Genomic DNA, 27,073 nt, shown 5'->3' with positions numbered 1-27,073 from the left:
GGTGTGGGGAAGGAAAGGATACAGCCCCCAACCCAGGGAGGGGGGTGGTGGAGCTGGTTCCACCCTGGCCACCTGGGGCCAGCCAGCACTCTAGGCCACCACAGGCCTCCCACCTGATCTGGGTGTTCTTGGCCCCGTGACCTGGGTCCCAGACCTCTGAGTCCTGCTCCATCCTCTTGCCTCCCAGAAAAATCTCTAAATGGTTCCCAGGAAGACATTCTCAAGTCTTTTTGAGGCCTAGGAGGTGGCAGGGCAAACTAGGGGAAAACATGAGTTCTGGAGTCACCTCGCTGGTTCAAATCCACCTCTGTCACTTCCTGCTGTGTGACCTTGGGTGAGTTGCTTACTCTCTCTGTGCCTCTGTTTGCTCATCTGAAGTGCATTCTAGTATTGGGGCAGATGATAAAAGTCTCTGCTCCCCTGCCAACAGATATTTAGACCGTTATACTTCTCTCCTCTTACAGAAATCTTTAGGGATCCAACTGTGCATATTTTTCTTATTATTTCATTGGGATAAATTCCTATAAATGGACCTTGGGGCCTAAAGTTATGCATTTTTTGTTGCAGTTGCTACATGATGCTAAACTGCCCTCCAGAAAGATTGTACCAGTGAACTCACCCAAGAGGTGGTGTGGTTCTATTTAATGAAAACTTTCTCCACCCCACATTTCCTATTATTAGGCTTACACATCTCTTCAAAATCCTTGTTTCCTTGATCATAATCTTAGAACTTAATACATGTTCTTCTTTTGGATTATTATTAATATAAAATTTATCAGACTGTGCAAGAGCTCAGCCAGAGCCTTAGGGAAAGAGGTGTTCCCTTCAGAGCTGCCGATAATAAAAACACTAAACCACAGAGATTTAGAAACCAAAGTGATCAGGGAGGAGTAGAAAGAATTATCCTTGTCATGTTAAAAGCATGGCTGGAATTTTCACTCTGCTCCTGGCATGCAGTGTTTAAAACAGCAGCTCATACATAAGACCAGCACCCAGTAATCCTTTCTGAATGGAAGAAGTTGTGGAAAGTGTGTTCCAGGAAACAGTAACAGCATATGCAAAGGCCCTGAGGCCTTTTGGGCCCCTTTGAGGAGAAGAAAGAAGCCGGTGTGGACAAGTTCTCTGGCTTCCTATAAGTATCCCAGATTCAGCACTGCAAGTCCTGGGTCCAAGGAAACACTTCAAACACTTCAGTCCTAAGCAAAGCAGGACAGCTGGTCACCCCAGGCCAGAGCAACATGAGCCAACTGAGATATGGTCTCCCACGTCCACTGTCCCCTCCCAGTAACAGCCTTTTTCTGGGCACACAGCCAGGCAGAATGGAGACTGCACTTCCCAGCCTCCCTTGCAGTCAGGGGTGGTCATGTGACTGGCTTGTGGCCAATGGGGAAGAGAGCTGTGTGCCCAGGTGCTGAGCCCCACCCTTAAAGGAAAGCAAAGGCTTGTGCCCATCCATCCCCTCTCCCCCTCCCTGCTGGCTGGCCATGGGGACAGGATCCACCCTCTGCAAAAAGCCACACCCCGAGGATGACACAGCAGCAAGGTGGAAGGAGCCTGAGACCCTGAACACTACAGAGAAGAATCACCCTAAGGGCTTGGATTTCATGCAAAAAAGAAAGAAACTGATGGAAGCCACGTGATTTGGAGTCCCTGTCATGCTCACTATGGCTGTAACCTACTTGGTAGAAAGCTGAGGTTGGCGAGGCAGGCAGGAGCCAGGAGGCCCAGTGAGGAAAGAAACAGACAAGGAAGAATTCCAAGGCACACCTGCTCCAGGTGAGGGTCCTGGTGGGTGTCCTTCGCCCTGTGGAGTAACAGGACTTTCCCCACTTTCCCTTTAGTACTTTGCAAGACACACAGCCCAGTCTCTGGTGCTTATCTCCTGAGATATCCTTTAAGATCATTTAGATCATCTTCCATTTTACGCACAGGGAAACTGAGGCTCCTAGAGGAAATAGCCTGCCCCTGTCCTGAGGAAAGAACCAGTTCTCTTGAATATTCTCCTTAGTCAAGTGGCCATAATTTGCTCTGCATCTGCTAAAAATCAGACCAGCTAGTCATTTATTCATTCACACATCTATTCGTGAAATACTTCTGGTAAAACGAGATGGTCACGTGAGCCTCAATTGTAGAAAAAGGAAGGTCCTTCCTAATCAATACCTTCAAACTCCAGGGGTTGATGAACTACGGGGAAGGTTGGTGTTGCAGTCCGTGGGGTCAAAAAGAGTCCAACACGGCTAAGTGACTGAACAACAACAACGCCCAATGAGATTTTTCTAACCAAACGCCACAGCGGAGAAGGTGACGAGGACGAGCATCCCTTAGGGCCATGCCTGCAGCCCCCTCCCTACCTGCCCATTCCCCACCCACCCCCCAGTGCTCCCTCCACCCCCTTGCTGAGTTGTCATGGTTCCTGACTTCACAGCCTCCGCCCTTTCCAGCCTCCGACTTGCCTTTCCCCTCCCCGTGGCCAGAGGAGCTGGGCGCCAGCTCAATGAACCCCGAGACCAGCCCTTACCCTGCCCTCCCGGGGCTTCGGGGCCAGCTGGCGGAAGCCTCCAGAGCCACCTCTCCACACACAGAGCTCCCCTGGGGGTGCGGGCGGGAGAACGGGGGTGATCTGACCACCCCCTCGCCTGGGAGCCGCCTCTGCAAAGTGCCCGTGGCTCACTCGGCCTGACGGTTCCAGCCTCGAGACACCCCGCGGCGGCCTTGGCTGCTTGGTGCTCAGACCAGGTACCTGTGAGGAGACAGGCCTTCCATTTTCACTTAATTGAAAACTCCACATCATCAAAGAGGCAGAGATGCGCAGCGGCCCTTTGTTCCCTCGCCAGTGACCATTAACCTTTTAAAAGATGCTTCATGAGCCGTTGGCGGAGCCTCGTTGTCCGCGCCAGGTGTAATGAGGCCCATACACGGGCCACAGATGGACGTGAGAAATGCTGCGAACGCGAGGCCGGGCAGAGGGGGTGCCATGCCAGCAGCCCCAGGGCCTGGAGTGGGCGGCCAGCAGCCCGGCCGGAGCCCGGCCTGGGACCCGGGACCGCGGAGGCCCGTCGTGTCCAAGACGCGCGTGCTGCTGAGGCTCCGGAGGAGAAACACAGAGCCAGGCGCTGCCACCCTCTGCTCTAAACCCTCGGCGGCTCCACCAACAGAGGAGAAGCCACGTCCTTCCCTTGAAGCGGGCCCTTCCTGACCCGGCCCCTCATCACGGCTCTGGTTCCCCTGACCCGGACCCTGTCCTCTGTCCTCTCTAGTGATGCTGAAACCCAGCTCCACGCCCACCCAGGGCTCTTCGCATGAAAGCTCCTCCCCAGAGAGTCTCGGGGCTGCTCCCTCTCTGCTGCTTTCTCAGAGGGCCTCCCTCACCCCACTTTAAAATAATACCCCTCCCACACCCCCACATCAGAAAACTAATATCATGGCATCCTGTCCCATCACTTCATGGCAAACAGATGGGGAAACAGTGAAAACAGTGACAGACTTTATTTTGGGGGGCTCCAAAATGACTGCAGATGGTGACAACAGCCATGAAATTAAAAGACATTTGCTCCTTGGAAGAAAAGCTATGACCAACCTAGACAGCATATTAAAAAGCAGAGACATTACTTTGCTGACAAAGGTCTGTCTAGTCAAAGCTATGGTTTTTCCAGTAGTCATGTATGGATGTGAGAGTTGGACCGTAAAGAAAGCTGAGCACAAAGAATTGATGCTTTTGAACTGTGGTGTTGGAGAAGACTCTTGAGAGTCCCTTGGACTGCAAGGAGATCCAACCCATCCATCCTAAAGGGAATCAGTCCTGAATTTTCATTGGCAGGACTGATATTGAAGCTGAAACTCCAATACTTTGGCCACCTGATGTGAAGAGCCGACTCATTAGAAAAGACCCTGATGCTGGGAAAGATTGAAGGCAGGAGGAGAAGGGGATGGCAGAGGATAAGATGGTTGGATGGCATCACTGACACGATGGACATGAGTTTGAGTAAGCTCTGGGAGTTGGTGATGGACAGGGGGGCCTGGCGTGCTGCGGTTCATGGGGTCACAAGGAGTCGGACACGACTGAGTGACTGAACTGAACTGAACCACATCTCAAGCCTTCAGTCACCTCCCTACTGTATTTCTCACCAAAGCACCAAGCAGCCCCCATCACACTGTTTCTTTTATCGATTGACATCAGTCCTCGTCTGTGTTACAATGGATGCTCCTCCAGGAGGGACTTTTCTTTTGTTCATGGCTTTGTTCCCAGTGCTTAGAGCTGGTCAGACATGCAGCAGACACTCCATCGACACCTGTGGAATGAGTGAGTGAGCAAGCACTCATGAGTGAGTGGATGCATGAATGAATAGAAGCATACCTGAACGACAGAGCCCAGAGACTTGGAGGAATCTCTTGATTAAGGGGGTGAAGTTCTAGAATCAATGTCCCTCTGTTCGCTGAAGGGAGAGACTGAGAAATTACTGAGTGGGATGGTCTTGTGCCCGGGGCCTGAGTTGGCAGCAGACTCGCCATCACAGTGATGCCTTCTGTTCACAGACACATAGACATGGGCAGGAATAGCGGGGACCTCTGAGTGGCTGCTGCTCCCCCAGAACCACGTTTTGCTGGGTTAGAGGTTTTGGGGCATCTTACTCACGTTTCCACTCTGCCTGAGTCCTCCCCCTTCTCCCAGGTCCTGCCCTTCCCAACAGCCTTTAGGTCCCTCAGTATTTTCTGGCAAGCTAACAAAAGCTTTCTTCAGGTTGATCCTGGTGCATTTGAACCAATATTTTCCATACACACATCACCAAGATTGATATCCAGAATATATAAAGAAACAGCTCAAAAATAAAAAAGACAAAAACTCCAACAACCCAATAGAAAATAGACAAAGACTTGAGCTAGCTCTTGGCTGAAGAGGAAATGGGAATGAATGGCCAAGAGAAGTACGGACAGATTGTCAGTACTTCCCTGGTGGCCCAGTGGTTAAGACTCCAAGTTTCCATTGCAGGGGGCCTGGGTTTGATCCCTGGTCGGGGACCTAAGATCCCACATGCTGTGTGGCACAGCAAAGAAATGCATTTGATGACAAATTTTTTAAATAATTTTTTAAAAGTATGAAAAGATTCTCTACCTTCATGGTACTCAGGAAATATAAATTAAACCATAATGAGATACCATGTAAAACCCACCAGGTTGGCAAAAATCTCACAATCCAATAAATTCAAGTGTTGGGGAAATTATAGACCCAATAAATTCAAGTGTTGGGAAGATTATAGAGAAAGGAGAACTGTCACCATGGCTGGTGGGAGAGATGTTGTCACAACCATTTTCAGAGAAACATTGGCTTTTTCTAATTACTTTGGTGCCATGCACACCTAATGATCTGGCAATTCCAGTCCTGAGTATATAAACAAGGGTGTGGTTTCCATCAGTGAATCTTGAAAATGCCAGCATTTTTAAGTGAAATAAAATAGATCACAGCACAGTCACACATTATAAGCGTAAAAATATTGTGAAATTTGTCACACAGGCATGTGAAAGTCTGGGTACATGTGTGTTATAGGTTGTGATGCAAATTATATTTCTTATCAGTGGTGAAATCCAAAAAATTGAAAGCTTCTGACTAGAAGAAACTTGCACTTGTGGATGGAATAAATATATAAAAATGGTCATAATAACAACGTCTTTGATGGCCCCAAATGCTCATCACTAGGAGGATAGATACCCATATCCTCCTCATATAATGAAAAACTAGACTGCAATGAAAATGAACAAACCACAGACAACTCGGTCGACATGGATGGGGCGCAGGAAGAGAACTGTGAGCCAAAATAGACATCCAGTAAATGTACATAGCAAGTCTAAGCACAGAAGCATCTCCAAGGTAGAATTCCTAACATCAAAGTTATAAAACTAAATGCTATTGTCTTAGTCCATTGAAGCTGCTGTAAGAAATACCATAGAATAACTGGCTTAAACAACAAACCCTTATTTCTCACAATTCTGGAAGCTGAAGAGTCCATGATCAAGGCACTGGTAGATTAAGTATCTGGTGAAAACCCAATTCCTGGTTCTTATTGCTGTTCTTACCTGGCAGGAAGAGCCCTTTGCTGCTGCTGCTAAGTCACTTCAGTCGTGTCTGACTCTGTGCGACCCCATAGACGGCAGCCCACCAGGCTCCCCCGTCCCTGGGATTCTCCAGGCAAGAACACTGGAGTGGGTTGCCATTTCCTTCTCCAATGCATGAAAGTGAAAAGTGAAAGTAAAGTCGCTCAGTCGTGTCTGACTCTTTATGAGGGCACTAATCCCATTCAGGAGGGCTCCACCCTCACAACCTCATCCCCCAAAGGCCCCACCTCCTAATGCAGTCACACTGGGGGTTAAGAGTTAGGATTTCAACTTATGAATTTCAGGGATGCATTTAGTCTAAACAGCTGTGCTACATACATATACAGGTTATATACATCTATGGTGAAACCATGAAGAAAAGCACAGGAATTACAAAGACAAAATCAGGAAAGTGGTCCCCTTTATAGGCAAAGGGAAGTGGCTGGGGTTCAAGAGTGGGCCCCCAGGAGCATCAAATCTATTTCATCAAATTCTTTGTCTTCAATGAGATGGAGATCACATATGTCCTTTGAATCAGTGTTTCTACACCTTACCCATATGGTGGGTTTCCCCAGTGGCTCAGAGGTAAAGAATCCTCCTGCCAATGCAAGAGATGTGGGTTCTACCACTAGGTTGGGAAGATCCCCTAGAGAAGAAAATGGTAACCCACTTCAGTATTCTTGCCTGGAAAATCCCATGGACAGAGTAGCCTGGCAGGCTATAATCCATGGGGTCACAAAAGAGTCAGACACAACTTAGTGACTAAACGGCAACCCATGTTGCATAAAAGTTCTTTTTCTCTATATTCAGTACAACAATTACACATACATGAAATAATATTTGGTTCACATGACATAGTGAACCTCAGGAAAGCCACAATGTTCTTCCTGCTCAAGGACAGGCCTCCTCCAAGGCGCAATCATTTCTCGGGACCCCCAGCCAGTCACAGCAGAGGCAGGACCTGCTCTGACTTCACACCAGGCTGGGCACGATAGCTCGACCCCTGAGAAACTATTCCATACCTCAACGGGGCAAGCAACCCAATAAATTCTACATTTCCCCTCTAGCGGCCATCCTTAGATCCATCTCTGTCATCCATTTCTTCTCTGTGAAATAACTTTCAATAGTTTTGCCTGGGTCTATTTTTCCATTTATATTTTATTTTAGTATCAGAATGAAGAGATAATCATAATTACAGGTAATTTTGTCTCTGTCAGTCATGCTGATCGTGGTTTAGTTCCTATTATTACTATCCTCTAGTTTTTTTTACACTTTCCGATTCCTAGGGATATGAATCAGGGTCTTTGGTTTTGGAAATCATGAGACAGAAGTCAAGTATGAACGATTTCAGAAAGGAAGAAACGCATCGGCCACCACAGCTGAGAAGTTCATAGGTTTATCTCGTGAGAACTGAAACCTCGAGCGGCTTCCTTGTGATCGCCTCTCCCCCTCTCTCTCAGCTCTGCCTTCCTCGATGTTGACTTCACTCTCAGGGAGCTCTGCACGTGAGGTGGAAAGATGGCACCAGCAGCTTTACAACTTGATCTCCCAGCTCAGCAACTCCAGCAGAAAGGACGGCCCTCTGTCATTTAACAGAAAAGTGCCAGCTCTCTCTCCCGTTGGCCATGGATGATGGAGCATCTCCAAGGAACATGGACCTTGAAGCCCTCCAGAAGCATCAAGAGCTTCAGGAGGGACCCCCAAGGGAGACCACCGTGGAGACCTCAGGGGCTGGGGGACAGACCAGGCGGGGGCACCGCTCAAGGCTCAGCATGTTGATTCAGGCCCTGGCTTCCGTTCCCCTCCCTCGAGTCTCCCACCAGCAGACCAGCCCCATGCTCTCCCACTCACATCCTGTGTCGCCTGTTTGACCTGAGGGTGCCAGGCGTCCTCACTGCCCCCTACGAGGAGCAGGAGGATGAGGGAAGGAGGGGGCGCCGACGATCTGCACGTAAACACGGGTGTGAGCAAGGTCAGGAGCTTGAAGACGTCTGGGGCTAAAACTGCTCTGGGAATAAGGGTCCCTCTGAACATTTAATTGGACATTTACCAGATGTGTTTCCACGGGGCCCCACCTTCAGGGGGACTGAACCCCATCACTCACTGTGGGTGTCACCTCACACATTAGTCACATGAAATGATCAGATGCCCTCTGCTCCCCTCTCCTTCCAGCCCCCAGACCCCTGACCAGAGGTCCTCTTGGGCCCAGCTGTGTGACTTCCCTTGGAGCTCAAGGCAGAGCTTGAAGGGGTTTGGGAGGTTTCATCAGAATACAAATTAAAAATGACCTGGGAAACAGGCCATGCTGATGCCGTGGTGACCAAGTCCCTTGGGAATTAAATCGTTTAACAGGTAAAATGGAAGCATCCTCCTCGTTTTCCTCTTGAATGAGCTGTGAAATAGGCTCTGGGACCAGCCTCCAGGGTGAAGCGGTCGGCGGGGCCTGGTGCCCAGGGGTGTCAAGAGATGGGGAACCAGCGGGACACGGTGCTCGGGAGACCTGGTACCAGGCGCAGCCGATGAACCGGCATCCAGGGCACCCCTGACTCGAGAGGATGGAAGGGGCGAGTCTCGGGTTCTGAGGGGTGCCCACTGACCATGTGCTAACCAGCAGACCCTCGCTGGGTGACTGAGCCCCACTGCTGAACTCCTCAGCCTCCCTTCAGGGAGCGGGTTTGGATTCAGGTCAGAGAAGCTCCCGTCTACACGCTGGGTCACTGACGCAGTCCTTCTCCCAGTGCAGGGCTGCCGGGCACAGATGACTCTCGGTCAGGCGGGGACTTGGTTTCTTCGTTGACTCGAAGGTGGGTTCCTATCTGACCCCGAGAAGGTGGGACCCAGGACTAGCCAGTCCCTGCAGTGAATTCCCTGCAAATTAAAAGAACAACTCAAGCACACTCCCAAACGGGACTTGCACAAACGCTTTTCAACACATACTACACTGTGTCTTGAGGACACTCACCAGTGGGGACTCTCAGTGTCAGCGTCCCCCAGAACCATTTGGCAGCCATATCAAGAGCTTTTTAAAAAAGCACTGACTCCCATGCATTCATTGTACATGGAAGACTTTACCCTCAGGAGAGATTCATAAATGTGAACCAAAGTTCACATATAGTAAGATGTGTACTGCAACATAAATTTTAACAGCAAAAATTGGAACCAATACAAGCATCCAGCAATATAAGAATGGAGAAGCTTGCACAAATTGTCTAAACAAGGGAATGTTGAAGGATAATATGATAATATGTTTATAAGGAGCTTTCAATAGCATAGAAAATGCTCATGATATCATGCACAGTGGGAAAAAAGCAGAATATGAAACCACCTATGTTAAGCTCTTGTCGTATACACCCATATTCAAAGAAAAAACTTGAGTAAGAGATAAACCAAGATGCTGAGAGTGGCAACATATGAGCGGTATAATCGTAATTGGTTTTCGTTTTCTTCTTTAGAGTAATTTTCCAAATTTTCTAAAGTGAGCAAATCTTTTAATATCAGAAGGAAAAAATGTTATTTAATGTTGCCAACATTTTCTTCTTTGGAAGGAATGATGCTAAAGCTGAAACTCCAATACTTTGGCCACCTCATGTGAAGAGTTGACTCATTGGAAAAGACTCTGATGCTGGGAGGGATTGGGGGCAGGAGGAAAAGGGGACAACAGAGGATGAGATGGCTGGATGGCATCACTGACTCGATGGACGTGAGTTTGAGTGAACTCCGGGAGTTGGTGATGGACAGGGAGGCCTGGCATGCTTTGATTCATGGGGTCGCAAAGAGTCGGACATGACTGAGCGACTGAACTGAACTGAATATTGCCAATAGCCACAGGGTAAAAAAGCATAATATTACCGGCAGTTTCTGCAAAATATAAGACCTTTCATAGAATATACAGGTCTTTTAATAATTGATATTTCACTTTCAATTAAAATTCTGATATCAAAGCTTATAAAATGATTTGAGGGAAAAAATGTTCAAAGCATTCATTAACATTCTCTATTTCTGTTTGAGAAAGAAACCCAGCAGTCAAATTCCTTTGGAAGGTATAAAAATTGGTGGTTTGGTTTCATATTGGTACTTCTATCATATTCATGCCAATTGGTAAACTTTTCTGCTGTCTGTCAGCTTTAAAATGCATAATTATCATGAATTTGAGAAATAAATCTATCATTTTGAATAACCTTTACAAGATACGGTTGAGTACTTTTTACATGATTTTAATCCCTCAGTTGTAAAACAGTCTGATTTGTCTCTGCAAATACAAATAACCCTCTTACTTAAATTTGCTAAGAGTCCCAGAATACACAGCGTCCCCAAATGTTACTCTCGTCTCTAAAATCCTTTAACACTTTCCCGTTGACTCAGCACGTCCCCACTCCCGACCGGCTTACTGTGCCCGGGGTGACCCTGCCCCCCCTTCTCCTGCAGTCCACTCGCCTTGTCACAGCTCCTCAAACAGAACAGATTCATCCCAATTCAGGAACTTTGCACTTGCTGTGCTCTTCAAAGATCCCCATCATTCAGAAGGCAAGAAAAATGAAATAAGAGGTATGCAAATTGGAAAGAAGAAATAAAACTGTTCTTGCTTATAAACAACATGATCATCTATTTAGATAATCGGAGAGAATCACCCCACAGCTCCGCGTATGCTGACTGGTCAGCCCCGCCATGGGACAAAGACAGGAGTGTGAGCGGAAGTGTCATGACCACTCTCAGCCCTGGGGGTGGGATTGGCCCAAAAGAGAGTGTCTGAGATGCTCTAGAAGTCTGACAGGGACCTCACGGCACCTCCAACATCATTTCACGCAGAACCCAGATTGACCCCTGACAGCTCAGACACGGAGTTCACAGGTCCCAAGAAGGAGGCGTGGAGGAGGGTGCAGAGAAACACTCCTGGGTCCACAATGGTCAGTGTGGAGCTGCCCTCTCCAGCCCCAAGGCCAACCCATGCAGGCATCCCAAGATGCAGCGGCTAAAGCAGCATCACCAGCCCAACAGGGAAGTGGAGGGGAGGAAATCGAAATATTTTTGAAACTTCTCATGTTATTGAGGGTTAGCCAGACACACTGCTTAGGCAAGGTCTTTCTCAAAACCACCTAATTTGATAGGCTTCTGAAAGAGGAACTCTTCTGGAGCTTGTCCCACAAAAGCAAAATTAATCGTTTATGATGAATGTTACAAATCAGTCCTTATCTCTAAGAGAAAGAGGCTTTTGCTATAAAAGCCAGAGATCATCTTTCTCTTTGGAACACTTTCCAAAGAGACCATTTACTAAAAAACAATTTTGTAGATTCTGCTGATAGTGGGGAGGTTAATCCATTCAACCAATTGGCAAGGGAGTTCTGCGTATTGATGACTCACATATCATCCCCAAGATCTCAGAGTTTCAAAGACGGGGTCCTGGTAAGAGCTGGCACCAGAGGGTTATCTTTTCTCTGGGCAGCAGGGGGGCTGGTGGCAAGATGGACCACAAGGGTGGGGGTGTCAGAACAGCGCGTCTCCTGGAGACACCTGCCTCCAGGTACCCTGCTGGGCAGACCCTCCCTTAAATTGCCCTAATGAGATTAGCTCAGGAACAAATTACTTGCTGCTTTTGCCTTGTGGAGACACGGCCAACACACACACACACACACACACACACACACACACACACACACACACGTCCCTTCTGACCTTCTCTGGGGGACAGTGTCCTTGTCAGATTTCCATTTGCTCTGCAGGGGCCTCTCTCCCTAAGGCCCCTCGGGCTGTGCGCCAAGCAGCACGTGCTCAGGGCCTCTCCCCCAACTCCCTGAAGAGCAGCACTGAGGCCGTGTGACAGGGGGCGTGTTCCCTGCACACCTCCAGGGGGCCCCGTTCCCACTGTGGTGGGTGTGAGTGGTGCCCCGGAGTGTGCGGTGCCAGCCTCTACCTCTGCCCTCTCTTCAAGTCCTCGGGGAAACCCTCACCCATCCAAGAATGTCAGACCTGGAAGGTCCCTCAGAGACATCTCATCTGGGGCTTTCATCTCCATTCATCCAGGAGAATTCTGCTCAAAGTGGCCAGGCCTGGCCTTGGGTTTTTTGAGACATCACCCAGCAGAGAAAATCTCACCATCCCGGGTCCACCATCCTCGATGAAAGAACGAGGAACTTGAGGCTTGGAGAGGAGGCACGTCTGCCAAGGACGCTCCTTAGGCAGAGCTGAGAGGCATTTTATAATTTGCAAAGGCCTCTCCTCCCCACACGGTCACATTTGACCTTCATGAGAGCTGGTCAATGTCAGATGATGCTGCATTTAGCACATCGAAGACAACATTGACCAGATGATGCATCATTGTTTTACGTGTCACTCAGAAATAAAACACTGACAAGTAGATTACGATGCAACAATGAGACTCCATCAGTTATGTGACACCACCAGACTCAACAGATATGAACGAGGTGCACCTTAGAGTCAGTGCAATTCAGTTCTTTCCATTTTATAGACTTTATTTTATGGGATCTGAAACTGACTCCAAGCTCTGGTCTGTTCACACACACACAGCTGGCCAGAGGAAAAGCCTGGGATGCAACCTTAGCCCCTGGTGCCCGTCTCCAGTCTGGTCCAGGGCAAGGAGACGTGCTGCCCCAATCTCCCTTCAAGGATGGATCTGCCGCCCAGTGTGGGATGCAGGGTCAGCAGAAAGTCCCCCACTTCTTTAACACAATCCCCCAAGCTCACTGAAGAACAGACAGATAAATTGTATACTGTTAGTTGCTCAGTCAGGAGAAGGCAATGGCACCCCACTCCAGTACTCTTGCCTGGAAAATCCCATGGACGGAGGAGCCTGGTAGGCTGCAGTCCATGGGGCCGCTAAGTTGGACATGACTGAGCGACTTCACTTTCACTTTTCACTTTCATGCATTGGAGAAGGAAATGGCAACCCACTCCAGTGTTCTTGCCTGGAGAATCCCAGGGACGGGGCAGCCTGGTGGGCTGCCGTCTATGGGGTCACACAGAGTTGGACACGACTGAGGTGACCTAGCAGCAGCAGCAGTTGCTCAGTCGTGTCTGACTCTGCAACCCCATTGACTGTAGCCCGCCAGGCTCCTCTGTCCATGGAATTCTCCAGGCCTGAACACTGGAGTGGGCAGCCATTCCCTTCCCCAGGGGATCTTCCCGACCCAGGGATCAAACCTGGGTGTCCTGCATTGCAGGCAGATTCTTTATCATCTGAGCGACCAGGGAAGCCCTAAATAACAATTTAAGGCTCTATGTCCTCATTCCTACTGTAAAGCAGTGCCCTGGGGTCGATGGAATAACTGGGATGTGCTGAAGTGAGTTATTTGAATAATTACACGGTCTGACTGGCAAGACCTGAAACCACAGGCATTGGCAGGGCTGAGACCTGAACAGGAGCCCTCGGCTCAAGGAATTTCAATGGCTTCCTCATTTCCACTAAATGCTGGCATGTCCTCTGAGGCTCTTTCACAAGAAGAAAGGATGGATAAACTGTGCAGAATCTACAAACTGTATGTGGATGACTATGATTCTTCTAACATAAGTCTTTTTAACCTGAATTATCTGGAATATCTACCCCGCTTTCCCTTTCTTAGTCTATGCTGCTCTCATGAAGCCTTGGACATGAATTCACTTTTGCATTTAAACCTTCTGTTGTTTTCTTCTGCCTATTGGCAGGAAAGCAAAGGGGACATTTAATAACCTGTTTCCACTCTCTGGCTCCATGATATTAATTTGACTACACAGGATCTTTAATGCTTCACCATCACAAAGACTCAATTTCATACATGAATGAGTCAATGTCAAACGGGAGGAGGAGGGGGAGGGGGTGTGCCATGTTTTCCTATCTCCTCTTAAATGGTTTCTTATTCATATTGATACAGATCAGGGACCGTAGATTATGCTGACAAGCTCATAAATTATCTGCTACTCACCAACAATACCAAGGTCCTGTTTTCTTGATGGAGTAGTTGATTGCAGAGAATGTCCGTGAACTTGAAACTGTTTCAATTGTTGTTTACCCGACGGGGACCTTGAACTTGAGACCTTCCTAACCTGCACAGAGGTACAGATGACACACATGGCGGGAAGATTGTCAAGGGACATAAATTAGAGCAATTAGAGTGAGATGGAGAAAGGGAAGAATACATTACTAATTGGGCATCATTACAGAGCATCTGAGAAGCTGAGCGAGATACAGTGTCAGCATCGAAGCCCCAGAAGTGATGGGCAGAAGGGACCACGTTTAGAGCCAGAGGTCATTAACACAGGCAATTGACAGGCTTAATGACTCTGAGGGGGAGGCGAAACCACTCCAACAAGTGACAATATGTTAAAGTGGGCATTTTACTATTTTTCAGAAGCTGTAATTTTCAGATGATGACTTCGGGGATCCTTTAAGGAGGATAATTGATTACCTGACAAAGAACTTGTAGCGTTTCCTCTCACAATAGGAGAGAGACAGGCAGACAGCCCGGCTCTGTCAAGCCGAAAAGGAGCATTTTTCAGAGAAAACACTGCAAAGTTTATAACAATGAGAGCCAGAGGAAACACAAATACATCTTGCCTTCTTGACAAATAAGATTTAATTAAGAGACTCTTCACGCTCAAAAACAAAGCCATGCCTGTGCCGTGATGGGGAGGCAACAGGCGGAGGCGGGGGGCCTCACTGGCGAGCAGCCCTGCGTCGGCCCCTTAATTATCCATAAACGTCCCCACGATGGAATTCCACTGCTTCCCCTCTTTTTAGCTAATTCTCTTTTTTTACTGCAAATACTACTTGTGTTAATTAATGAAATAGGTAATTCAGCCCACAATAAGCACAGATGAAACAGACAGGCAGGGGTTTATCCCCTCGAGGAATTGTAATAACTTCACACTTTTGTTGCTGTTCAGTTGCTAAGTTGTGTCTGACTCTTTGCGACCCCATGGACTTCAGGGATGTGAACCGTGGGCACCGAAGGTATTTGCACAGAGATCACCTGTGTCTCCCGGGTCCCCGTGTAAACCTGCAGCCCTGGCGGGATCTGACTTTCCCAGCCAGCCAGTGCTCACCAGCCGACACTCCCAAAGCCAGGGGCTTCCATCCTGACCCTTCACTGGTCCCTCCATGGCCCCTGTGACTGTAGATGGTCCTGAGGCTTCTCCTCACACCCAGCATCAGGCTGGGTCCAGACAAGTCCCATTGCAGACTGACTCTCAGACCCCTGCTGGCCATGCCAGGGGTTCCTGCTGCATATTTCCTGACCTTCTCTCCAACTTTCTCCTGAGATGTGACCAAGGCCCTAAAACTGAGCTCTGCCATCCCACCCAGATTCTGAGCTATGAACCAGGCTGTGATGGGGAATCAGGTGGACAATAGTAGCCCTAGACAAGAACTTCCTGTTATAACTGGAAACATCCGAAGGGTAAATCTGACCCCAGTCATGATACCCCTGCTTCAAACCTTCCAGAGGCTTCCAGAGCCCTTAGGTTGGAGCCCTGACTCCCCAGGTCCCTGCCCCTTGCCAGTCTCACCTCCCACCTCTGTGTGCTCTTGGTCCTGGCAGGACATACCGGTCTCCCAGCATTCAGGGCCTTTGCACATGCTATTCACCCCCAACTCCTGGAATGTTCCCCTCCCCAACCCGAGTTCCTCACCTAGTCACCTGCAGCTCCCCTGTCCTGTCTCAGATGAAACATCACCTCCTTGGGGGATTCTTCCATGTCTCGCATCATCCCCCCATCCTGGCCCAGGGCCTAGATCAGGCCCCCAGGCTCCTCACATGACATCATGGTGCCTTTCCTTCCCAACAAGGACCACATATGTGACATGAGGTCTTTATTATCCTAGGATGATCCAAACAGATTTTTTTAAAAGGTCGTATTTGAGGCAAATCCAATTAAACTGGGTACCGAAGCTTTACAGCAAAATGTTTGTGATTTAAGAAATGTGTACCTGGGATTTACTTTTGGCCAAGCGCTGTTCTCAGTACCCTACACACATTCTTCAAGATTTATTTTTTATTTTTTAATTTGGGGGTAATTGCTTTACAAGGTTGTATTGGTTTCTGCCATACAGCAACTCAAATCAGTCATAATTATATATATATATATATATGTGTGTGTATGAATATATATATATATATATATATATATATATGTCCCCTCCCTCTTGAGCCTCCTTCCCTCCCCCCTCCCATCCCATCCCCCTAGGTCCTATTAAATCACTTGATACTCTCTACCACGGATACTTGTACTATTATCCCCATTTTACAGGTAAGGACATGGAGGCACAGGAAGGCTGCCCTGCTTGTAATTGGCACTATCAGAGTTTCTGCTCTCAACCATCTCTTCTGATCTAAACACTTTGTCTAGAAAAAAAAAAAATGAAACTGCATTTGATAAAAAGTAACTTTTTCACCTCGTATTTAACAACTTTTAGGTGATAGTGGCAAAGGTGCCCTAATTCTTAGTATAATCGAAGGATGAATCGAGCACTATTTTTTTGCATAATTTTTCTGATAAGATTGTAGCACAGTCAACATCCTTCCCTCCAGGCTTGACTTTTGCAGCCTGACCAAAGGAGCCTCATTTTCAAAAAGCCTCAAGGGCTTCTGGAGCCTCCCTGGGGCCTCTCCCAACCCTCACACAGCCCTCATTCTCTCTTGGAGATCCTGCCTCATCCCGGTCCCTGCCGGTGCCTCTTCTTCAGTGTTAATTGGTCTGAATCACCCGGATCCTCATTGTCTGTGACTTTGTGGGTGATTCATTTAAGGAACATCCCTTGTTGTGCCGCAGGATGTGCACACTCAGCCACAGCCCCACGCTGCCCCCACCCCTACCTCTGCCGTGAGACCCCTAATGGAGACCGACCTGATCCCTCACCCCCAGTGATGAGCAGAAGACAGACAGCTCTGAGAGCCACCTGTGAAACGTTCAGGAATTTTACTAACTGGTAGCTTGGAATCAGCCATGATGAGAGAATAGACAACATGGAAATCATCAAATAAGCTTTTTTATTTTTTTCCCCCAAAGGGCCAGTTTCTGACATACCATTGCAGTCACATCTCATGTACATCCCTGACTTTTGGGTGGAAATCCCTGTTATCAAATTTGTTCCCCGCCTCGTAGGGGCTCCCATGCGCAGACCCTAGCTTTTTTCTTTCACCCACTTCACTACAAGGGGATCGTGAACCCTGAAACCACTGTGCTAAGACCATTTCTGCTCCTCTCTTCAGCCTCCCTCCATCCACTAACAGCACCTTTGGTCTTGTTATAGAGCAAAAATTCTTTTTTGTACATTTTTTGGCCTCATCATAGGACATGTAAGATCTTAGTTCTCGGACCAGGGATCCAACATGTGCCCCCTACAATGGAAGTGGGGATTCCCAATCTCTGGACCACTGGGGTCGTCCCCAGAATTTCATTCCTTACTCGGATGCTCCTTGCAGGCTCACTACGTGCCAGGAGCTGTCCTGGGTGCTGAAATGATGTGCCTTGGGAACAATCAGACACTGGGCGGTCCCAAGATCTCAGGCCTCTGACTCTAGCTGAACCTGCCAGACAACGGAAGGTGTTACCGTTTGTAATAGATAGGCCTATCCTTTGTGAGCCAAACACACACAAGAAGAAGGCAAGAGTTCAGCTCCCTGGACAGTTTATCGCACCTTGAAGCCCCACTGCTTCTGGTCCCCACTGTGGCCAGTGGTCAGTTAGTCCCCCAGGCCAGGACTGCAGTGGGGGTGGGGAGGAGAGGATAGGAGCCCCTCAGGGTGACATGACCTCAGAAAGGAGCATCAAAAATACAGTCAGATCCACCACCTTGTGAGGCTTTGACCGCCAGCAAACCGGCTCCGCCTGCCCTGTCTGCTTTCACACGCGTGTCTGTCTGTCTCCCCAGACTGTTGCCATCTGGATCCCGAGAGACGCCAGACCCCAGGAGGGGCGCACAGGGCGGTGAAATCTACCATGTCTGTTTGACCTTTTGATCAAGAGCGTCCTTGTTCTGCTTTCCCCAGTTTTTCATGTCACATCTGACACATCTTAGGACCTGAATGAATGTTTTCCTGAAAGAATGACAGAAGCTTTGGTTTGGGAAGGTACTACTGGCTCTTGACCTTGGAGTGAGAATCACCTTCAATGATCAAGATGTCTTCTATTTAAATTCTCTCGTCAAGGACATTTTTTTCTCTCTGAGCTGTTGACATGATCCCTCTCTCACGTTCTTTGTCCGTGTGAGAAGCACATAGAGAATTGCCTGAACATGGGAGTCATTCCCGGAGCTGCCATAATTAGCTAACTTGCTTCTGTCTCTCCCGGAGCGGAAGCAGAGAGTGTCTGCATAGGATGCTGGTAATGCCAGCAAGTGTGCCCTTTCCTCCCACTCTGCAGGTGGCCTGGAGCAGGGGCGGGGTGGGGGGAGGAGGGAAACACCCCCCCGCATGCACCCCAAATTAAATATCCTAATTCTCACATACCAGCCAAAATTGTAACACAGCAGAAGGGGGAAACCTGTGTGCATCCTAACAGTCTTAGGAGCTTTTCAAATGGAGAGAGAAGCCCTTTGGTTTTCCTGGACTCGCGCTCTAGGCCTGAGGTCTAGCCTAGATGAGAGGCCCAAGTATCTTTACTAATGCTTTAGCCTAAAGGACACAGTCCTTCCTGCTACAAAGCTTTCTTTTAAAAAACAATAATCCATGGTCAGGATTTTAGAAATCTCTATCTTCATAGAGATTTTGGCTGTCTTTTCCTTTTTTCCCTTTTTGTTTAAATTATTTATATAGTTTTATAGAAAGAACACATCTGAGTATCATTCTATTGGTGGCAGCAATTAAACAATACTCATAAAATATAACTGTTCTTGAGTAACTAATAATTGTCAAAGATTATAACTGCTCAATATTGAGAAACACAGAACAAAATACAATTCAGTTCAGTCACTCAGTTGTGTCCGACTCTTTGCTACCCCATGAACTGCAGCACACCAGGCCTCCCTGTCCATCACCAACTGCTGGAGTCTACCCAAATCCATGTCCATTGAGTCGGTGATTGCATCCAACCATCTCATCCTCTGTCGTCCCCTTCTCCTCCTGCCCTAAATCTTTCCCAACATCAGGGTCTTTTCTAATGAGTCAGCTCTTCGCGTCAGGTGGCCAAAGTATTGGAGTTTCAGCTTCAACATGAGTCCTTCCAATAAACACCCAGGACTGATCTGCTGTAGGGTAGACTGGTTAACTCTCCTTGCAGTCCTGGAGGACAATTGCTCTACAATATTGGTTTGGGCCTCTGCCACACATCAACACAAAGCGGTCACAGGTATACATATGTCCCCTCCCTCCCAAAGCCCCCTCCCACTCCTCTAGGCTGTCACAGAACACTGGGTTGAGCTCCCCGTGTCACACGGCAAATCCTCGCTTGCTCTCATTTTACATATGGTAATGGATCTGTTTTCATGCTATTCTCTCAATTCATCCCACTCTTTCCCTCCCTGCTGTGTTCACGAACCTATTCTCTATGCCTGCATCTCCATTGCTGCAGGGCAAATCGGTTCATCAGTACCATCTTTCTAGATTCCATACACATGTATTAATATACAATATTTGTCTTTCTCTTTCTGACTTACTTCACTTTTTATAATAGGCTCTAGGTTTATCTACCTCATTAGGACTGGCTTGAATGCATTCGTTTTTATAGCTGAGTAATATTCCATTGTATATATATACTGGCTGTCTCATGACTAATTGGTTTAATTTTATTTCCTTACTGGACATCATTATCTGAGATAAACAGTTTTTATTTTATGGCCAAAGGACAGGTTTTTTACTTCTCTAAGCCTCAACTTTTTGTCTTTTAAAGGTTGTTGTTAGAAACAGACGAATAATGTGGAAGAAAGGGTCTAACGCAGTGCCTGCTCCAGAGCAATACATTCCTGCCTTCCGTCTTTCTGCCTTCCTTCCATCCCTCTATCATTCCATCCTTCCTTTTTGCATTGCTTCATTCTCTTCCTTTTTCTTATCCTTCTTCTGAATGACAGGGGAACGATTGCTCTCCAAACCTGTCTAGATGTATCCTTTGGTTTGTAAAAGCAAATGGTGTGTGATTCCTCATGTCACACAGAGGCAGCTGTGATCGGAGCTATTTTTACAGGGCAGGCGGAGGGCCAAAGGCTTGTCCCCAACCACAGTTCCTGTTCTCTGTCTGATTTATTTTATTTTATTTTTACTTCCCCCAACTTATTATTTTGAAAGATGTCAAAGCTTCAGAAAAGTTTAAAGAGTAACACAGTGAATACCCACACATCACCCCCTCCCTTATCTCAGTCACCAGCTGGTGACATTGAGCTATGCTTGCTTCAGTCTCTGTGTGTATTATTTATGTGTCTGGATTCCACCCCCCCCCGCCCCCCACTTTTTTTTGGCCTAAATCATTTGAGAGTGTGATACAAACATGATATTTAATGCCTAAACACTTCAGTGTATATGTCATTTAAGAAAATAATCTCCTGCACGGTGTCCATTCATTTTAACTCTCATGATAGTTAATGTTGGGAACTTCCCTAGTGATCATCCAGTGGTTGGGACCTCACCTTCCAGTGCCTGGGGTGTGGGTTCAATCCCTGGTTAGGGAGCTGAGATCCCACATGCCTTGCAGCCAAAAAACCCAAACATGAAGCAGAAGCAATGTTGTAACAAACTCAACAGACTTTAAAAATGATCCACATTAAAAAAAATCTTTTTTAAAAATAGTTAACATTGATGCAGAAATATAGTTTAATAGTTCAAATTTAGAGCATCCCCCCTTTTACTGCTCTAATTCTATAAATGATTGTGCACTGCCTTTGGTTGTCTGGACTTATCTCCTAGGACAATGAACTCTTCTTTCTTGTCGTTCATGATTTTGGCTTTTTTTTTTTTTTTTAAGATTTTATCTTGTACCAGAAAGCTAGAAATTACTCAAAGGGTGATGGGGATAAATCAAGGAAACAGAAACTGGAATAAAGGAGTTCCTGAAACAGCACATAAAACATTGACCAGCTTAAACCAGTTTTGCCTCCTTAAGTAGGTTGATTGATTAACCCAGCTGAGCATTATTTTACAGAGACAGCATTAAGCATGTGCAAGACAGGAACCCATGTCTCCAGGATAACCCTGGAACCAAGAATCTTCAGTCTACAAAACTCAAAAAACAGAAATGCTGCCACCTGAGCCCTTTATGGAGTAAGAAGTTCTTCAGTAAGAAAAATCTGGCTTCCAGGGGCATGCATGCTCAGTTGCTAAGTCAACTCTCTGCAACTCCATGGACTGTAGCCTTGCAGGCTCCTCTGACCATGGGATTTCCCAGGCAAGAACACTGGAGTGGGTTGCCATTCCCTTCTCCTAGGGGATCTCCCTGACCCAGGGGTCGAACCCACATTTCTTGCACTGGCAGGTGGATTCTTTATCACTAAGCCACCACCAGGGAAGCCCCTCCAGCAGCATGGATAGCTTACATAGATTGATTCAAGACTAGCCATTCAGCTTCCAAGTTTGAAATTCCCCTAACCCCTCACATTTCACCCTGAATCCTGGATCGCAGAAACATTTAGGAGCCTTGCTTTCTGTTTCCTTGCTGATCGATTTCACACAAAAACTTTTTCTTTTCCCAAGAGCTGATGCCATAGTATTGGCTTTCACGTATGTTGGGCAGCAAGCCCTCGCTTGGCAACAGTTTTGGCAATGTTTGGCAGGTCTTGTGACCACCCACCCAAGCATGTAGCCCTCACCAGAGTGTGAGCCCTTGTTGCCTCCCCTGAGTGGCCAAATAGACTGAATTTGTCTAGACGGTTGGCTGCTGGGTTCCTGCTGCCCCCACCTCCATGGTGCTCTAGGCTCCTCGGGGCTACTTTTACTTTTAAGAGGAGAAACAGCTCCTGGATCAGACATCTTTTGGGTGAGTAACCACGTTAAAATGCGCCTGTATCTAAGTTATTTAATAATCTCATAAGTAATGTGGGCTAGAGACCCACCTTGGGGAGATTTTGGTCGAGTTAGAGGCCAAAACTTTGGGTTGGATTCCCAACACTCGGATCATGGGTTAGTAGGTTCACCCCAAGAAAGACCAAGAAAGAAGCTAAAAGGTTTAGTTGCTGAGATATTCAAACCCTGCTTTAGCGTCCCAGGCTTTTGGGTTTCTTGTCTAGGTTATCTATGTCTGATCATTTTATTTGGTAGGAGTTGGCTAATTATACTGGAGAAGGAAATGGCAACCCACTCCAGTACCTTTGCCCGGAAAATCCCATGGATGGAGGAGCCCAGTAGGCTATAGTCCATGGGGTCACAAACAGTCGGACATGACTGAGCAAATAGCTAACTATTGGATGTTGGCAGCCAAAACCTTATTGAATCCACTTTGGGTCATTTTGTTCTGGTCATCCTGAGAAGAAAACGTTCCAAACTGGGGAATGTCAACTGCACACCTGCTACTTTAACATGAAGGGGAAAAAAGGAAGAAAAACATGATTGTACCACTCAATCTAACAAATAAAGTAAGCACATTAAAAATAAAGTGGGGTGGGGGGGGAGGAAGGCACAATCTGTTTGCAGGACATATATTCAGTTCAGTTCAGCCGCTCAGTCATGTCCAACTCTCTGTAACCCCATGGACTGCAGCAAGCCAGGCCTCCCTGTCCATCACCAACTCCCGAAATTTACTCAAACTCATGTCCATTGAGTCGGTGATGCCATCCAACCATTTCATCCTCTGTCACCCCCTTCTACTCCCACCTTCAATCTTTCCCAGCATCAGGGTCTTTTCCAATGAGTCAGTTCTTCGAATCAGGTGGCCAGAGTATTGGACCTTCAGCATCAGTCCTTCCAATGAATATTCAGCACTGATTTCCTTTAGGATGGACTGGTTGCATCTCCTTGCTGTTCAAGGGACTCTCAAGAGTCTTCTCCAACACCACACTTCAAAAGTATCAGTTCTTCAGTGCTCAGCTTTCTTTATAGTCCAACTCTCACATCCATACATGACCACTGGAAAAACCATAGCCTTGACTAGACGGACCTTTGTTGGCAAAGTAATGTCTCTGCTTTTTAATATGCTGTCTAGGTTGGTCATAACTTTTCTTCCAAGGAGCAACTGTCTTTTAATTTCATGGCTATAGTCACCATCTGCAGTGATTTTGGAGCCCAAAAAAATAGTCAGCCACTGTTTCCATTGTTTCTCCATCTACTTGCCATGAAGTGATGGGACCAGATGCCATGATCTTAGTTTTCTGAATACTGAGCTTAAGCCAGCTTTTCACTATCCTCTTTCACTTTCATCAAGAGGCTCCTTAGTTCTTCACTTTCTGCCATAAGGGTGGTATCATCTGCATATCTGAGGTTATTGATATTTCTCCTGGCAATCTTGATTCCAGCTTGAGATTCATCTAGCCCAGCATTTCTCATGATGTACTCTGCATATAAGTTAAATAAGCAGGGTGACAATATACAGCCTTGACATACTTCTTTCCCACTTTGGAACCAGTCTGTTGTTCCATGTCCAGTTGTAACTGTTGCTTCTTGACCTGCATACAGATTTCTCAAGAAGCAGGTCAGGTGGTCTGGTATTCCCATCTCTTGAAGAATTTTCCACAGTTTCTTGTGATCCACACAGTCAAAGGCTTTGGCATAGTCAATAAAGCAGAAATAGATGTTTTTCTGGAACTCTCTTGCTTTGTCCATGATCCATTGGATGTTGGCAATTTGGTCTCTGGTTCCTCTGCCTTTTCTAAATCCAGCTTGAAAATCTGGAAGTTCACGGTTCACATATTGCTGAAGCATGGCTTGGAGAATTTTGAGCATTACTTTACTAGCATATGAGATGAGTGCAATTGTGCGGTAGTTTGAGCATCCTTTGGCATTGCCTTTCTTTGGGATTGGAATGAAAACTGACCTTTTCCAGTCCTGTGGCCACTGCTGAGTTTTCCAAATTTGCTGGCATATTGAGTGCAGCACTTTCACAGCATCATCTTTCAGGATTTGAAAGAGCTCAACTGGAATTCCATCACCTCCACTAGCTTTGTTCGTAGTGATGCTTTCTAAGGCCCACTTGACTTCACATTCCAGGATGTCTGGCTCTAGGTCAGTGATCACACCATTATGATTATCTAGGTCATGAAGATCTTTTTTGTACAGTTCTTCTGTGTATTCTTGCCACCTCTTCTTAATATCTTCTGCTTCTGTTTGGTCCATACCATTTCTGTCGTTTATCAAGCCCATCTTTGCATGAAATGTTCCCTTGGTATCTCTAATTTTCTTGAAGAGATCTCTAGTCTTTCCCATTCTGTTGTTTTCCTCTATTTCTTTGCATTGCTCACTGAAGAAGGCTTTCTTATCTCTTCTTGCTATTCTTCGGAACTCTGCATTCAGATGCTAATATCTTTCCTTTTCTCTTTTGATTTTTGCTTCTTTTCTTTTCACAGCTATTTGTAAGGCCTCCCCAGACAGCCATTTTGCTTTTTTGCATTTCTTTTCCATGGGGATGGTCTTGATCCCTGTCTCCTGTACAATGTCACGAATCTCCATCCATAGTTCATCAGGCACTCTATCTATCAGATCTAGGCCCTTAAATCTATTTCTCACTTCCACTGTATAATCATAAGGGATTTGATTTAGGTCATATCTGAATGGTCTAGTGGTTTTCCCTACTTTCTTCAATTTAAGTCTGAATTTGGCAATAAGGAGTTCATTATTGTGGTCTGAGCCACAGTCAGCTCCTGGTCTTGTTTTTGCTGACTGTATAGAGCTTCTCCATCTTTGGCTGCAAAGAATATAATCAATCTGATATTAGTGTTAACCATCTGGTGATGTCCATGTGTAGAGTCTTCTCTTGTGTTGTTGGAAGAGGGTGTTTGCTATGACCACTGCATTTTCTTGGCAAAACTCTATTAGCCTTTGCCCTGCTTCATTCCGTATTCCAAGGCCAAATTTGCCTGTTACTCCAGGTGTTTCTTGACTTCCTACTTTTGCATTCCAGTCCCCTATGATGAAAAGGACATCTTTGTTGGGTGTTAGTTCTAAAAGGTCTTGTAGGTCTTCAAAGAACCGTTCCACTTCAGCTTCTTCAGTGTTACTGGTTGGGGCATAGACTTGGATTACTGTGATATTGAATGGTTTGCCTTGGAAACAAACAGAGATCATTCTGTTGTTTTTGAGATTGCATCCAAGTACTGCATTTCGGACTCTTTTGTTGACCATGATGGCTACTCCATTTCTTCTTAGGGGTTCCTGCCCACAGTAGTAGATATAATGATCATCTGAGTTAAATTCACCCATTCCAGTCCATTTTAGTTCGCTGATTCCTAGAATGTCTACGTTCACTCTTGCCATCTCCTGTTTGACCACTTCCAATTTGCCTTGATTCATGGACCTGACATTCCAGGTTCCTATGCAATATTGCTCTTTACAGCATCAGACCTTGCTTCTATCACCAGTCACATCCACAGCTGGGTATTGTTTTTGCTTTGGCTCCATCCCTTTATTCTTTCTGGAGTTATTTCTCCACTGATCTCCAGTAGCATATTGGAACACATGAACAGTATGAAATATAAAGTAGGCACAGATAAATACTGATTGATTCCACTTATATGATGTACCTAGAATAGTCAAATCATTGAGTCAGAAGTATGTTGGTAGATGCCAGGAGAGGGAGGGTGGGGAGGGGGGACGGGGCTCAGTGTTTAATGAGGACAGAGTTTCAGTTTAGGAGAGTGAAAAATTCGGGAGATGGAAGATGATGAGGGTTGCACAACAATGTGATACTTAGTGTCCCTCACTGTATAGTTAAATCCGGTTAAGATAGTGTGTGTTATACTGTGTGACTTCTATCATGATAAAAAAAATTAAATAGGAAATATGAGGACTAGAATCAGTGAAATGGGAGATGGGAAAAATCCTCTATTTCCAAATGGGTGGTCAGCACAGATTGAAAAGCACAGCTGTGTGTCTTTAGAGTGATTTAACAAAAAGCAGAGATTAAAGAGAAACAAGACCGGTGGGGCAATGCTATTAGATGAATGCGAGTAAGGCAGTAATAAGACATCCATGTAAAGGAATTTTATATAATAACTTGCAGTTTAAATAAGAAATATGGTAGTCAATATTTGGGCAACTTTAAAACGAAGTAAGAAGTCTTCCAAAACACAAACAGAACTTGGTAAGAATTTTAGTGGATTTTTGAAAATAGCCATTGAATGTTCAATACCACTAGAAAGTGGCCTGAGAAGGTTGAAGTATGTTGAAGATGGAGATGATGTTTCTAATGAAGTTAATGTGTAAGAATCATTTGGATATAGAACTCTATCAGCAAACTTGTGCTTCATTCTGTTTGTGCCTGTCTGGTTCTTGCTATATGCTTTTATTCTATAAGTCTTAACATATTATGTTCTTGGTGTTTTCTATGACTTCCAGCTGTATATGGTGCAGTGGAGCTATGAAAAAGAAAATGGTTCTTTTGTAACACTGCCCAGTCCCAATATCAGTGGCAGCTGGGGTGAATATGGCCTGAAAATGGGGCTTGGAGTTATAACACTATTTTCCAATTAAATTTCTTTTGCCAAAGAGGAGAAAAGGGACAGAATCATCTTCACCTCCATTTCTAGCGGGAGAAGAGCCTTTACACAATAGGACACATTTTGATTTTTCCCTTACTGAGAATTTCAACCCTCTTCTATATGAGCCAAACTGGCAGGGAGTTAGCATTCAACTGCTTTCAAGTGTGCATCTATATATTAAAGTCATTTAAAAAAAAAGAAGAAGAACAAAATTGGGTCATTTGTAGAAATGTGGATGGAGTAAGAGTCTGATATACAGAGTGAAATAAGTCAGAAAGAGAAAAACAAGTGTTTATAAAGGCACATGTGTGTAACCGAGAAAAATGGTACAGATGAACCTAGCTGCAGGGCAGGAAAGGTCCACAGACATATGGACATGGTGGGGGAGGAGAGGGGGGATGAATTGGGAGGACTGGGATTGACATATACACACTACCGTGTGTGAAATAG

Source organism: Bubalus kerabau, chromosome 13, assembly GCF_029407905.1.
Source record: "Bubalus kerabau isolate K-KA32 ecotype Philippines breed swamp buffalo chromosome 13, PCC_UOA_SB_1v2, whole genome shotgun sequence".
In the NCBI taxonomy this organism is placed as follows: domain Eukaryota; kingdom Metazoa; phylum Chordata; class Mammalia; order Artiodactyla; family Bovidae; genus Bubalus; species Bubalus kerabau.
Note: the sequence above shows the minus strand (reverse complement) of the source record.